Raw genomic sequence first — 15,560 nt, 5'->3', positions numbered from 1 at the left:
CTCACAACACATCAACAATATCCTTACTCTACTTTGTGTTCCCTATCATTAGCTTCCTACTCCCCTTCTGCCTTCTGGGCCTTATCACTGGACTCCTGTACCTCGCAGTAACAAATATTTTGGTATTTCTTTTGCACCTTGATGAAGCCAAGTTTCATCTTCCTTGTTGCTTTTTTTTTTTTGCTTACCTTTGTTCAGAGCCCATACTAGTAATGCCTCTCTCCCTACAACCAAACACCCAGTGGAGTTGGCCAACATCTCTCTTCACAGGGATGGCTATATTAGTTTTCTTTTGTTGCCATAACAAATTAGCACAGATTTAGTGCCTTAAAAAAAAATACTAGTTTATTTTCTCACAGTTCTGTAGTCAGAAGTCAGGGTACAGTGTGGCTCACCTGTGTTCTCTGCTTAGAGTCTCACAAGGCTAAAATCAAGCTGTTAGCTGGGCTGAGTTCCTTTCTGTAGGCTCTAGGGATGAATCCACTTCCAAGTTCATTCTTGCTATTGGCTGAATTTGATTCCTTGCAGTCATGAAGTCTAGTCCCTGGGTGGCGCAAACCTTTAGGGTTCTCACAGAGGCACCTTGGAAGAAAGGCCTGGCGATCTACTTTAAAAAAAAAAAAACAGCCATTGAAAACTCTATGGAGCACAGTTCTGCTCTGACACACATGGGATGTCACTGGGAATTGGAGTGGACTCAACAGCACTTGGTTTGGTTGTGGGGCAGAGGTCCCCAGTTCCTTGCTAGCTGTCCTAGTCATCTAGTGCTGCTATAACAGAAATACCACAAATGGATGGCTTTAATAAAGAAATTTATTTTTTCACAGTTGAGTAGTCTACAAGTCCAAATTCAGGGCATCAGCTCCAGGGGAAGACTTTCTCTGTCGGCCTTCTCATCAATCTTCCCTCGGACTAGGAGCTTCTTGGTGCAGGGACCCCGGGTCCAAAGGACGTGCTCTGCTGCCGGCACTGCTTTTTTGGATGCTATGAGGTTCCCCCTCTCTGCTCACTTCCTTTTCCTTTTTATCCTTGAGAGATAAAAGGTGATGCAGACCACACCCCAGGGAAACTCCCTTTACGTTGGATCAGGGATGTGACCTGCATAAGGGTGGTGTTACAGTCCCACCCTAATCCTCATTACAATCGCAAAATGGAGGACAACCACACAATACTGGGAATCATGGCCCAGCCAAATTGATACACACATGTTTTGGGGGGCATAATTCAATCCATGATGCTAGCTATCAGTCAGCGGCTTTTGCTGCTAGAGGCTGCCTGCATTCCTTCTCACGCTATCTATGTGTTCCCATATCTCCCCCAGCAACAGTGACTCCCTCTCACATTTCGAATGAATCTCTCTTAACTTTTTTTTTCCTGCCGTATCTCTATGACTTCAGTTAGAAAGAGTTCTCTGCCTTTAAGGGCTCATTTAATTAGATTTGGCTTGTCTGTATAATTTTCCTTTTTTAAGGTATGTAATCTTAATCACATCTGCAAAATCCCCATTGTATAACATATTCACAGGTTCCACAGATTAGTGTGGATGCCTTTGGAGGGCCATTCTGCCTACCACAGCTGACAAAAAATCAAACCAAAGAACTAGCCCAAGTCCTCTTTAGTTTCCCCAGCTGGCCAGTTGGGTGACCTTGATCTTTCTGTTTGCTGATTTGGTATGTTGAATCATGAAATCCTAAAAGTTTCTTCTGGCTCTCTACACCATGAAAGCCTGAACCTAACTGTAACTTCTTTCTCTCTCTTCTCAAACCTTTTTATTTTCCCCATTATATCCATTTTTATATCTCATTTTTCTTTGTTCTCTTTTTTCTGCAGTGTATGCAGAAAAAGGGGCTGCTGACTGGTAATAAAATTTTTTTCTTCATATCTAATTTAATTGCAGTACCTGACTCCAACTAATATAAGGGTATTTATTTAAAAAAGAAAAATAAAACAAACTCGTTGCCATCAAGTCGATTTTGACTCATAGCGAGCCTATAGGACAGAGTAGAACTGCCCCATAGGGTTTCCAAGGAGGAGCTGGTGGCTTTGAACTGCCGATCTTTTGGTTAGCAGCCGAGCTCTTAACCACTGCACCACCAGGGCTCCTCCAGGGTATTTGTAGTCTTTATTTACTCCAGGTAGTGTATGTTGTATATTTCATGTCAGAAATATATATGTGTTTGATGATAGGATGAAGCTCTCAACCCCTCAGGCAGTGTTGTATAATATATGGTATATATACCATATTACCTTTCTAAAATCCAAAAAAAATTCTGAGCTCTGAAACAATCTGACCTCAGTGGTTTTGGATAATGACAGTTTCCTGGGTGCTGTAGCCCTGCATTCTTAAAATATGCCATATGGTTTTATGACTTTGTTTTCCTCTTTCAGGTGCTATGTGTCAATTATTTGTTTAAAATTAAAATGAATCATATTTGACTTTGTTTTGTTTAAAGTACTTTAAATTAAAAAACTGTCCACCCATTGTGCTATTAACACACATTACCAGTGTTACAGAGCCAGGCCAGAGAAAAACAAGACTCCAAGAATAATGTTGCAAAACTTTCGAGAAACACAGTGTGCATTAACCATGAAGAGTGGAAACCTTTTTCTTTCAGGGATACGCTTGGTTTTCAGTTAACAAAAAATTCTGGGCATTGTTCCAGAATTTAAATTTACAGTGTTGATAGCAACACGTAAATGTGAGAGTTGGGAGATTATGCTAATCCTGGTGGATTCCCATAAGATACACTGGACTTCTCCCGTGCCAGATACAAATTGTGACGGGAAAATTTATGGTGTATATCTAGCAGCCTTGCTAATTTATTAATTTGTTTAATTTACAGTGCTAAAAATAATGCTTTTCTTTAGCTTATTCTTTCATCTTGAATTTAGCTAGTGCTAACACTTCATCAAGTTAACTTCACTTGAATTTAAAAAGCTAAAGAAAGCTTATTCAAAAATAAACCTGTGACTCACTTTTAAATTGTTAATTTGGAGAAAAATAATTGCATTTATTTTCTAGTAGTGTTACACAATATTTAAACTAGGAATCACATATGTGGAAGTTGTGAGTGAGTTGACACAGAGTTAAATATCTCCCAGAGTAATAGGCTATTGATAGTGAAAATGCCTTGCCCCCACGTACACCCCTTCTGTAGTTTTATCAGATGAGCTCAAGGTTAGTTTTGTTAACAATAAGCTTCAAACACTTATGTTTATATCAGGAGCTATCAGTATCTGGCCCAGAGAATGTTGCTTGAGTAACCTGAGGTGTATTTTAAGAGGATGCAAATGGACAATGAACTTGTAGGTTTTTTTTTTTATGGTTTCTGTGATTCTTGTTCTTTGCTATGGTTGTCCCTGAGCCCTGGTGACACAGTGATTGAGAGCTACGGCTGCTAACCAAAAGGTGGGCAGTTTGAATCCACCATCATTCCTTGGAAACTTTATGGGGTGATTCTGCTCTGTCCTATAAGGTCACTATGAATCAGAATCGACTTGAGGTTTGGTTTTTGATTTTTGGTATTCATCCAAGTACCAAGTAGTGTTAATGTTGTTGTTGCAGCTGTGGTTTTTAATACGCTATCGTTGACCGATTTATGGAACTGAAATAACCTTATTTAGATATCTAACTGCATATTTAAATTAAAATATTCCTACTATGGTAAATGATCATTGCCTAAAATATGTCTATTTCAAATTTGTCATAAAATTCTTTAACTACATTTCATATAATTTGGTATTCTGATTTTCCTTCTCTTGGCTGATTGTTCTCTTTCATAGGCGGTAAATAGTAGGTAAAATGGAAAAATAAATGTGTTTTTTTCTATTTGATCATATTTTCGCTTCTTATGGGTGCTGAACGTTTATGGGAATGGAAAGCCTAAACTTTAAAATATAGTATAAGAAACGTTATGCATATTGTCTATATAGTTTCTGTTACTTAAAAGATAAAATAGTGCATTGTTTTTCTGATGTATCTTTGGGAACATTTGGCTGGTTGGGAGATGGCACTTAGCCTGGAGAGTAGAATATTGGGTCTGAAACTATTGCATTCAACAGTAAGTAAAGAGAATGGTGAACTCATTCTCCTAGCTTTACCAAAGCTCAACATTTTGCCATATTTGCTTCAGACTTTCTTCAAGCCAGGATGCCTTCTTGCTCCCAGAGGGAATCATATCCTGAATTTGGTATTTATCATTTTATATATATTTTATTCACTTTCTGCACATACACAGAGTATATAATATTTTGGAATGTTTTAAATCCTAGTTTATAAGGTAAACTAATTTGTTTCACTTAATATCATAATTTTTGAGATATATTCATATTGACACATGTAGCTTTAGTTTATTAATTTTCATTGTTGCTTGATACTCTCTATGCTTATATCTCAGGGTATTCTTTTGTCTGATGATGTACATTTAGGTAGTTTATAATTCTATGCTTTTATAAATAATGCTGCAATAAACATTTTTATACAAGTTTTCATGTGTACATGTGTGGGAGTTTCTCTAGGCCCTATGCCTAAGTGTGGAATTTCTGGGTAAAGGATATTGTATTAGTTTCCTGTTGCTGCTGTAACAAATTACCACAACAACAAACATTTATTATCTTACAGTTCTGGAGCTCAAAATCCTAAATAGGTCTTCGTGAGCTAAAATTATGGTGTCAGCAGGACTCTGTTCCCTCTGAAGGCCCTAGGAGAGAATCCGTTCTCTTTCCTTGTCCAGCTTCTAGAGGCCATCTCCATTCCTTGGTTGGTGGTCCCTTCCTCCATCTTCAAAGCCATCCACATAGCAGCTCAAATTTCTCTCTGCTCTGATTCTCCTGATCCCTCTTCTAAGGATTACATTGGGCCCCCTAAGTTAATCTTTCATCTCAAGAACATTAACTTAATTACATTTGCAAAGTCTCTTTTGACATGTAAGGTAACATATTAATAGGTTTTAGGGATTAGGAGGTGGATATGTTTGGTGGGGCATTGTACTGCCTACCACAGGTATAAATATCTTCAACTTTACTAGATGCTGACACTTTACTTTCTATTATGGATTGAATTCTGTCCTTCAAAAAGATACGCTGAAGTCTTAACCTCTGTATCTGTTTGGAAATAGGGTCTTTGGAGATGTTATCAGTTAGGTTAACATGACTGGAATAGGGTGGGTCCTAAGCCTATATGACTGACATCCTTATAAAAGAGGAGAAGAGACAGGGAGACAGAGGAAGGATGCCATGTGATCCTGCAGCTGCAAGCCAAGGAAAGCCTGGAGCCATCAGAAGCTGGGAGAGAGACATGGAACAGATTCTCCCTCAAATCCTCAGAAGGAATCAACATGGCCAACGCCTTGATCTCACACCGCCATACTTCTGAGCTGTGAGACAATATACTTTTGTTTAAAGCCATTTACTTTGTGGTACCTTTTTACAGCAGTCGTAGGAAGCTACACTCTCCACACTTGTTTTACCAAGATATTGTTTCACTAGTAGTGTAAGAGTTAATCCACTTCTTTGCCAGCACTTGGTATTATCTGACTTTAATACTTTTGTCATTTTAAGGTGTAAAATGATTTTATGTTTTCCTGATTGTTAGTAATGTTGAGCATCTTTTCATTTGTATATTGCCTGTGTTTGTGGATTTTCTTCTTACATTGTAAATCATTATTATCATACAAGTATAGTTTGGATTATTTTGGTTAAGAACATTTGCTCACATTTCTTCCTGCTCACATAGCCTCGTGGGATCTTCATGCTGTTTATTTCTGAGGCTGTCATTTTACTAGCCAGAAATACTTAGCATCATCTGCAAACTACAATACATTTATCAAAATGTAAAATAAGACCAATCTCAAATTTAATGTTAATTGAAATTAATCCAGATATTTACCAGAGAAATACCTGTTTACATAATGCTACTCTTTGTAGGTGTATTCTTAGTGATTTAAAAACAATTATATACATATTCTTAGACTGATTATGGTTATACATAGTTATATCAAGAACCTTGTTGCCTATTGACTTTACTCAGCAGGAACTATAGTCCCTAATTGCCTGATTTAAGTCCTGACTGTATAATTTCTAGCTTGGGAAACTCCTTAAGTTCTTACCTGATTCCCCTTCCTTCAGTATCCTGTACCCTCTTTCCAATCCATACAGTGTCCTGCAGGTGGTCATCCTTCCTGAGAACCCCTTGAGGAAGCCATCGTTCTGAAGATGCTCCTAACAGAGTTCATAACCTTTAGTTAGTCATGGACCCCTGGCAAAATCTAAATACAGGTTATAGATTCTTTTCTAGTATATACACACACATACACACATCACACTCAATGTAATGATATTCTCAGAGTGTTTGTAGACCCCATATATGGTCTATGTCTCTTATATTAAAATATCTGACTTGCAGGATAAAAATGAAATTGCTTAATCCCGTACATAAAATCATGATGCCCTTTATGATCTGACCCTTAGGCACCTACCTCTCTAGATTAACCTCCCACTACAGTATCCTGTGTAAACATTATAATACTTGAAATTCTTTAAACATACTAGCTTTTATGAGTTGAAGCTAACACTGAAATTCTGACTACAGCGTCCTGACATCTATTTCTTGATGTCTGATAACCATATTAGGAGGTAGAAGACTTTTCATGCCTTTTCCAGAAGCCTCAGATGGCTCTTAGTGATCTTATTTTCTCCTCCTTCGTTCTTAATAGTTACTTCTCCGTGTATCAACTTTGAATAGCTCTCATGCCAGCAGACCTGGATGAAGGAAGCCTCTATTTCTCCTGTAACATGTAAAAACTTTGGGATAGTTATTTACTACTCAGTGTATTTTATTTTTCATCTGATTTCTTGATTCCTTGTCGTGTCCCACAGGTCATAGCTTTTGAGATTTTTGGCTATGTGATAAATAAGAGCCAGTATAGCATAGTGGTTATGAAGATGGGTTCTAATGGCAGATGAACTGTATAAATAAACAGCCTTACAGTTAGTTGCAAGTTTCAGAAAAATGTATTGCAAATTGGCTTAAATTAAGGGCATCATTTTTTGTTATGTAACCGAGGAAACCCTGGTGGTGTACTGATTAAGAGCTATAGCTGCTAACCAAAAGATCGGTAGTTCGAATCCACCAGGCGCTCCTTAGAAACTCTATGGGGCAGTTCTACACTGTCCTATAGGGTCACTGTGAGTTGGAATCAACTCGATGGCAACGGATTTGGTTATGTAACCAAAAGGTTCATCAATATGCTTTTCAGGTATGGTTTGGACTAGCCAACTGAACAAATCCCATAAAACACCAGCGTCTATTTTAGAAAACCTTGTGGCCTTCCTTAAGTTCCTGTATTGATCTTTCCATTTGGCCTGAGATGTTAATCAATGCACGGGATGTATTAGTGATTTTACACTCTGTCTTGGCCCATAAGGAGACAGTTTGGGGCAATTCTGTCACTCATAACAGCCTTGGTCAGTGAGTTGAGGCTGATCTAATGCCTTCCAGAATCAAGGTGGTGTCATTGATCACTTCAGCAAAAATCAGGGACAAATTTCATACCACATTTTCTAAATTGATGACCTCTATTGTAGGGAAAACTTCCCAAAAGGTGTACATAAATAACTAGTCAGTTATCCCTCTGGGAAGCTCTCCCAAGCAGTAAGACTAACCTCATTTTAGAGTATGAGGTATTGGTGGTTCAGTGATAGTATTCTCGCCTACCATGAAGAAGACCTCGTTTGTATTCCTGGTCAATGCACCTTATGCACAGCTACCACCCATCAGTGGAGGCTTGTGTGTTGCTGGGTTGTTGAGCAGGTTTCAACTGAGTTTCCATACTAAAATGGACTAGAAAGAAAGGCCTGGTGATCTACTTTATGCAACGAAAACCTTATGGGATCACAGTGGTCTAATCCACAATTGAAACCTATCATGGGAATGGCGCAGTACCAGACAACATTTCGGTCCATTGTGTATGGGGTCACCATGGGTTGTGGCTGACTTGACAGCAGCTAACAGCAATGACAACATTTTAGAGAGATCTCTGAAGTTGTCTGAAGGCTATGTGATCTGCTGGTGATGTTTCTGTAAGTACTTGTGGTCTTAAAATCCTTGTGGATTTAACATAACCTACAAGGCCCTATGTGATCTGGCCTTGGCCCACCTTGCCAGCTTTATCTTGCCCCAGGCTTCCTCTTGCTCTTTGCATTCTCTAAGCATTTATGTTTACCGTGCTCTCTCTTATTAGACAGTCTTTGCACGACCTGGACCCTCAATATAAAATGCTTTCCTCACCAATCTCAGCCTAGTTAACTTCCACTCACCCTTCTGCTGTCTCCAGTCTATCCTGTTCCACCATATCCTATACTTTTGAGACATCACTTTCGGCTTCATAGCACTTAATCACAATTTTAGTTTACATTTGTTGTAGTTATTTCATCTGTGTCTGTCCAGTGCTAGACTGTTTGCTCTAGCAAATAGTGATGGCTGGGACTGCATTTGTTGTTGCTGATCTTTTTATTTCCTGCACTGAGCACAATGCCTGGCAAGTTTTGGTATTCAGTAAATGTTTGGTAAATGAATTAATTTGTTAATGTATTTTAAATTAAGTGTCTGGAAAGGACATCAGTATCAAACCCTCAGGTAGTCATTCCCCATGCATGAGAAGTGGGCTCAAAATAATTGACCATAGCTTATTTGACCTGGAAAAGAGATCTAGTAATAAGACAGCAAACCAAACATGGTATGATTAGCAAAGGAAACAGCAAGTAAGGTAAACCAATAAAACTTGTGAAGCTCTCTGGAAAATACATGTACCTTGAGCTAAGTAAGGGGCATAGTATTTGCTTACTTGAAATCAGAGCAGCAGTTCACCATTTGCACAGGCAACGATCAGGTGGTGACTTAATTTGTAACTAAACCCCAGGCTGCTTAGAAGACTTAATAGAGAGGTCCTTCAAAGAGCCAGAGGAGCCCTGGTGTCTCAGTGGTTAAGCTCGGCTGCTAACCAAAAGTTCGGCGGTTTGAACCTACCAGTTGCTGCCTGGAAGAAAGTTGTGGCAATCTGCTTCTGTAGAGATTACAGCCTTGGAAACCCTATGGGGCAGTTCTACTCTGTCCTGTAGAGTCACTCTGAGTTAGAATGGACTCAACAGCAACAGGATTTTTTGTTTGTTTTGTTTTGTTTTCAAAGAGCCAAGGCGCAGGAAATGGGTAAGATGGTTTGATTCCTCAGTTGGTTTCTCATGGGGTTCAGGATGAGGAAGGCCTTAGGGTATTGCTTCTGAGTTGGGTCAGTTCAGTCAAATGAAGAATATTGAGGGTGCTCACACAAAGCTGCCTCACAAATTTACCTCAGATTCTGTTTATTTTACTTGTACTTTGTTTTAGTCCTTTATTATGGTAGTTCACTAAATATTCAAAATGTTTTCTTTCGGTCATTTCTCCACTTATCTGTGAGTTGCTCAAAGTCACGTATGCAGCCTGATTTTCTGTATCGCAGTTGCCTACTAGATATACTCGGTAGGAACTTCATGAAGATTTGTTGTATGGCCTCTGGAGAGAGACTGCTTAGTTTCAACCAAGCTCTGCCTCTTATTGCTGTGTAACCTTGGCAGTTTACTGAATCTCTCCTAAGCTTCAGATTCCTTGTGGGGATAAGACTCAGAGGATTTGTGTGAGATAATGTCCGGGAAAAACTTAAGTGCCTGGTACATATTTAGTGTCCAGTGAATGTTGGTTTTCATTTTTAGGGATGTAATATACACTTCTTATGTTTTGGTAAGAGTTTTCAAAAACTGAAGTCAGTTGGAAGAATAACAGGTATACTAGTTTGGATGATCAGCAATAGTTGCTCATGTGGGCTGTTCTCCTTCAAGTGGTAACTCAGGGATCCAGGACCCTTATATCTTGTGGCTCTGTCTGTGCCATAGAGCCTCCTTGAAATTCTCAGCTGCATTCTGCCCATCTAGCTGGCCAGGGAGTGAAGTGAGAGAGTACTATATAAGATCCAGCAGCTGATTTTAGGACCAGGCTTCACAGTGATAGGTTTCACTTCTGCCCATATTCTATTGGCCAGAACTCAGTTCATGACCCCATTTAGATACAAGAAAGCTGGGAAGTACAGTTTTCTTGTGTGCCTAGGAAGCAGTATGATGAACTCATTGCATTGTCTCTGTTGCAAGAAATTTTATTAATAAGTAGCAAATATCACCCATGATCAGCTTGAGATAATGTCATTTTCACTGTATTTAATTTAGTTTTATTATTTTTTTTTAATGTTTGTTTTTACAAATTGCCTGGTATGGACATCTTCTGCCTATGAGTAGATTAAACTTGACAGCTGGAAGAACAGTGGGAAAGATGGCAAAAAACAAGGGGCCTGCCTCCTAACACATACCATGAAATTGTTGAAAATGTTTTATGTCTTGCCAACCAAGAGAACTGCAGAGATATTTCTTTATGATACCCATTGATTTCTCATTAAACTCCCCTTTAATGTAATTGTACATTTAAATAGATCCCATTGTAGACATTAATAAGCTCCAGCAGCATCTTACTTTGAATTGAGATTTTAGTTAACCTAAAGCTCTTTCTGGGGAGACATATATAGCGTACATCTTCTTTGTTAGCTATATGATCAGCTTTTAGCAGTTATTTCTCAAGAAACTCTTGCTCCATAGGTCAGACATTATCTCTATTCCACCAGGTAGATATGCTTAATTCTTACACTAGGGCAATTGACCATGTCGGTTTGACTAGTTCTTTGGCATTATTTTTAGTCATTATTTTCTATATTCTTAACTTACTTTATTTTTTTGCTGCAGAAGATGTTAGATTCCTAAGCTAAGGGGAAAAGAAACAGTGGTTGAATGTCCTCCTTATTGCTTTTAAACCTCAGGGATTACAGATGCATTACCACTCCATTAAGCTCAGGGCAATTTAATAACTTGCACACTCCAAATCATAAAAATGTATAAAACAACTGGGACAGTAACAGCATAAGTAGGACATTTTGTTTCTAAACACTGAAAAGTAGGAGATTAGCCTGAGTCAGAATGGAACTAAGACTCTAGCCTTACACTGTTACTTAGCAATCACTTAAGACTGACTGTGTTCAACTTTTGTAGTGAGTGACCAGTTTGTTGTTGAGTCTTACCAATGCTTTTCTTGGATATCATCAAAAAAAGAGTAGATTCTCATTCTCAGTGGTTATGTTCTACAAGGAGTCCCTGAGTGGCACAGAGGGTTAGATGCTGGATCATTAGTGAAAAGGTTGGCAGTTTGAATCCAGCCAGACGTGCCTTGAAAGACAGGCCTGACAATCTACTTCTGAAAGGTCACAGCCTTCAAAGCCCAATGGAGCAGTTCTGCTCTGAACACAGGGTTGCCATGAGTTGGAATCGACTTGGTGACAGTGAACAGCAACAAATGTTCTATAAAATTGTTGTGAACATTGAATCAGGGGACACTGAGCCGTTGCTTCTTGGGGGGAACAACTGCCTTCTTTGCCATGAGACCAGAAGAACTGGATGGTGCCCGGCTACCATAACTAAACATTTTGAACAAAGATTCTATAGAGGAATCCTGATCAGAAGGGGGAAAATACAGAAAAAAATTTCTAATTGTTATGGACTCCAGATAGTCTGGAGCCACTGAGACTGGATGAACTCCTGAAACTATTGCTCTGAGATAATCTTTAAACCTTAAACCAAAAATATCCCCTGAATTTATCTTAAAAGTGAATAATAGTTTAGCTTAACTAGTAAAAAAGTTCTGCCTTGATCATTTTTCTCTTTCAAGAACTACCTACATGGGATTAAATTGACAACAGCAACCCCAAAGATTAGATAGGAACCTTAGGGGGCAGTGATGTTAATGAGGAAAGAACAACTCAGAAAAGGAGGGTGAGAATGGTTGCACAACCTTGAAGAATATAATCAGTCACTAAATTGTAAATGTAGAAACTGCTGAATTGGTGTATGTTTTGCTATGTATATTAACAACAAAATAAATACAATTTAGTACAAGAAAGAGTTTGGTATAGGGCCTTAAGCCTTATCCTTCTTAATTTTGAGAACTTCTAAATCTAGATAGCAAAATTATAATCTGCCTGGTAAATGTTCAGAGTTTCGGGTTCATGATATTAGGATTAAAGACTCATATGATTGAGTACATTTCCCTCTAAGCCATATTCTTTCATATCGTGTATCCCAAGAACTCCTTCTGAGAAAAGCTAAAGTTGAAGCTCAACTATTCTAATTTTTCTGTGCCTGGTTTCCAAGTGGCTCTTTATTCGGCTGTAGTTAGTGACCACATCTAGGAGCTGTTTCAACCCACAATGTGTAACTAGGAAAGTCTTAAAGGAACTTGTTTATCAGCATGAAACTTCTACTATCCAGTAAGTTGTCAAGGGCATATTTTTGTCAGTGGGACCTTTCTGGACCTCATCCATAATCCATGGGTTCGGAAAGAATGACAGTGTTTTTTTCTTTGATCTGTTTGTTCTAGGAGCGTTTATTTATTTATTTTGTGTGTGCTTAGCAGCTCTGTGTACGGTTTTATTGACTTCTAAACTAAGCAGATAGAACAAACTCTGGTGGTATAAAGTGCTAAATGAGGGAGCCGCAGGGAGCACAGTTTACTGAGGCTCTTCATTTACTCGGCTCTGGCAGCCAGTTTGCTTTCAGGTGCAGTTGAGGAAGCTGATTATGGCCTATCAAGCCCTAAATAATCTGGGCCTTGTTCACCTCAGAAATTACCTCCTTTTTATACCATCACCACAATTAATCATTGCCCGTCATTCTTGTGTCATGTATGGAATGGTTCTGCAAATATTTTATTTGACGAGATCTTCCTGTGCCATGTCACCCTTCTTCATAAGGAGAGGCAGTATCACGTAGTGGTTAGGAGCCAGGCTTTTTAAGACTATGGTTCAAACTTCAGTTCTGCCACATAATAACTGTAGGATGTTGGTCAACTTATTGCTACCAATAGTACTGTTAATTATAACAAACACAACATAGTAGTGCTATATGTCAGGTACTACTGTAAGTTTTAACAAATATTAAGTTTTTCAATTGTCGCCTTTGTATTAGTTTCCTAAACTGTAATCTTTACAGGAGAAGGTTGCCAGTTCTTTTCTTCTGTGAAGCAGCTGGTGGGCTGATGACCTTTAGGTTAGTAGCCAAGTGCTCAACCATTGCATTACCAGTTCTACTCGGTCACATGGAGTCACTGTGAATTGGAATTGACTCAGTGGCAAACAGCAACAACAACAGTAGTTTTCTAGGGCTGCCATAACAAAGTACCACAACCTGTTGTTCTGTGCCATTGAGTTGATTCCGACCCCTAGCAACCCTGTGTACAACAGAACGAAACACTGCCCAGTGCTGCGCCATCTTCACGATCGTTGCTGTGTCTGAGCCCATTGGTGCAGCCACTGTGTCAGTCTATCTCGTTGAGGGTCTTCTTGTTTTTCACTGACCCTGTACTTTACCAAGCATGATGTTCTTCTCCAGGGACTGGTCCTTCCTGATAACATGTCCAAAGTCTGTGAGACAAAGTCTCACCATCCTTGCGTCTAAGGAGCATTCTGGCTGTACTTCTTCCAAGACAGATTTGTTCATTTTTCTGGCAGTCCATGGTATATTCAGTATACTTTACCAACACCATAATTAAAATGCATCAATTCTGCAGTCTTATTCATTGTCCAATTTTTGCATGCATATGAGGCGATTAAAAATACCATGACTTGGGTCAGGTGCACCTTAGTCCTCAAAGTGACATTTTTGCTTTTTTAACACTTTAAAGAGGTCTTTTGCAGCAGATTTGCTCACAACCTAGGTGTCATAGAAGATAACAGAAATATATTCTTTCATAGTTTGGGAGGCTCAAGTCTGTGCTCCCTTTGAAGTCTCTAGGGGCATAGCCTTCCTTGCCTCTTTCAGCTTCTAGAGTCCCAGAGTGTGCCTTGGTTTGTGGCTGTATAGGTCCTATCATTGCCTCTAACTTCACATGGCCATTTTCTCTCCGTGTCTATGTCCCTTGTCCTCTTCTCCTCTTATTATAAGGACATCAGTCATATTGGATTAGGACCCAATTTAATCTAGTATGACCTTACCCGAATTCAGTGTGTGACCTAATTTTAAACTAATTACGTCTGCAAAGACCCTATTTCCAAATAAGTATTGGAGATTAGGAATTCAGCAAATCTTTTAGGGGGACACAATTCAACGCACATCAACCCCCAACTCTATTCTGCAGGTATTATTATTATCCCCATTTCATAGATGATGAAAGTGAGAAGAATTATTGACACTCTCTGACCCTTAGATTCCTCAATTTGAAAATGAGAATAACAACAGTACTAAAGTAATAGGAATGTGATAAGTATTAGATGATATTTTGTATGTGATAGTGCCTTTCATTAAACATGTGCTCAGATAATATTAGCTATTAATATTATTACAGTATACAGCTGGTAGAATAGTTAATATAGTAAATATATTTTTTCTACTATATATAATCTTCCCAGGGGAGTGACCGTGTCTATTGTTTTTAATTGACATTTTAGAGCCTTTTTTATTATCACCAGAGATAGTTATAAATGTATATATATGTGTATATTTTGTTTTTAATTTAGCACCATCCATTTCATCTATGTGATCAAGGATATTGCTTTTTTTTTTTTTTTTTGCTTATTTTGGGGGAGGAGTATCATTCTCAACTCCTGGATTCCTGGGAATTTGGTCATTCATGAGGGAATTTGGGCAGTGATTTTTTTATGTCAGATTTGACTGCTGCTGGAGCCCTGGTGGCATGATGGTTAAGAGCTTGGCTGCTAACCAAAAGGTCGGCAGTTTGAATCCATCAGCTGCTCCTTGGAGACCCTATAGGGCAGTTCTACTCTGTCCTGTAGGGTTGCTATGAGTCAGAATCGACTTGATGGCAACAGGTTTGGTTTGGTTTTTATGTGGGGATGTGCCTAAATGTAGTCGGCATGAGTGTTTATCCTAAGACTGAGAGCACTCTGGTAGGAAAATTATACTTGACTAGTGGTTTTATAAAGTCTTCTCAATATTTGGAGGAACTCATTTGGGTTCCACACTTTTAATAGTCTACTGCTGTTAAATTCCTCTCTTTTGGTTTTCAAAAGGAGAAGAAGTGATAACTACTATTTGGAAAACTCTTCATGTTTTATGATGCTCTTGTCACTGTAACATGTCTAGTTACTTCAAGGCCTGGAAATGGAACCTTGATCATGTAATTTAACTGACTTTGTTTTCAAATATGCAGCAACCATAATGAAATTAAGCTTTTGTCCAGTCTCTGTAATAACATGGTGACATTTATTTTTGTTATTGGAGTAATTTGAAACAAAACATTATTTAATCAGAATACATCTAATAGTTATTCCCCATATCTGCATTTTTTTTTTCTAGAATTTTTTTTACAAAATGTAAGACTCCTGAAAATTCACTTTAAATTTGTTTGGTTAACTGTTTAGTGGCATATTTTCAAAGCTCTCTTACTTAATCTCTTATATACCAAAAAAAAAAAAAAAAAA

The sequence above is a fragment of the Trichechus manatus genome, unplaced genomic scaffold (assembly GCF_000243295.1).
Source record: "Trichechus manatus latirostris isolate Lorelei unplaced genomic scaffold, TriManLat1.0 scaffold00125, whole genome shotgun sequence".
Lineage (NCBI taxonomy): Eukaryota > Metazoa > Chordata > Mammalia > Sirenia > Trichechidae > Trichechus > Trichechus manatus.
The sequence above is the reverse complement of the archived record's forward strand: the minus strand, read 5'-3'. Positions refer to the sequence as shown.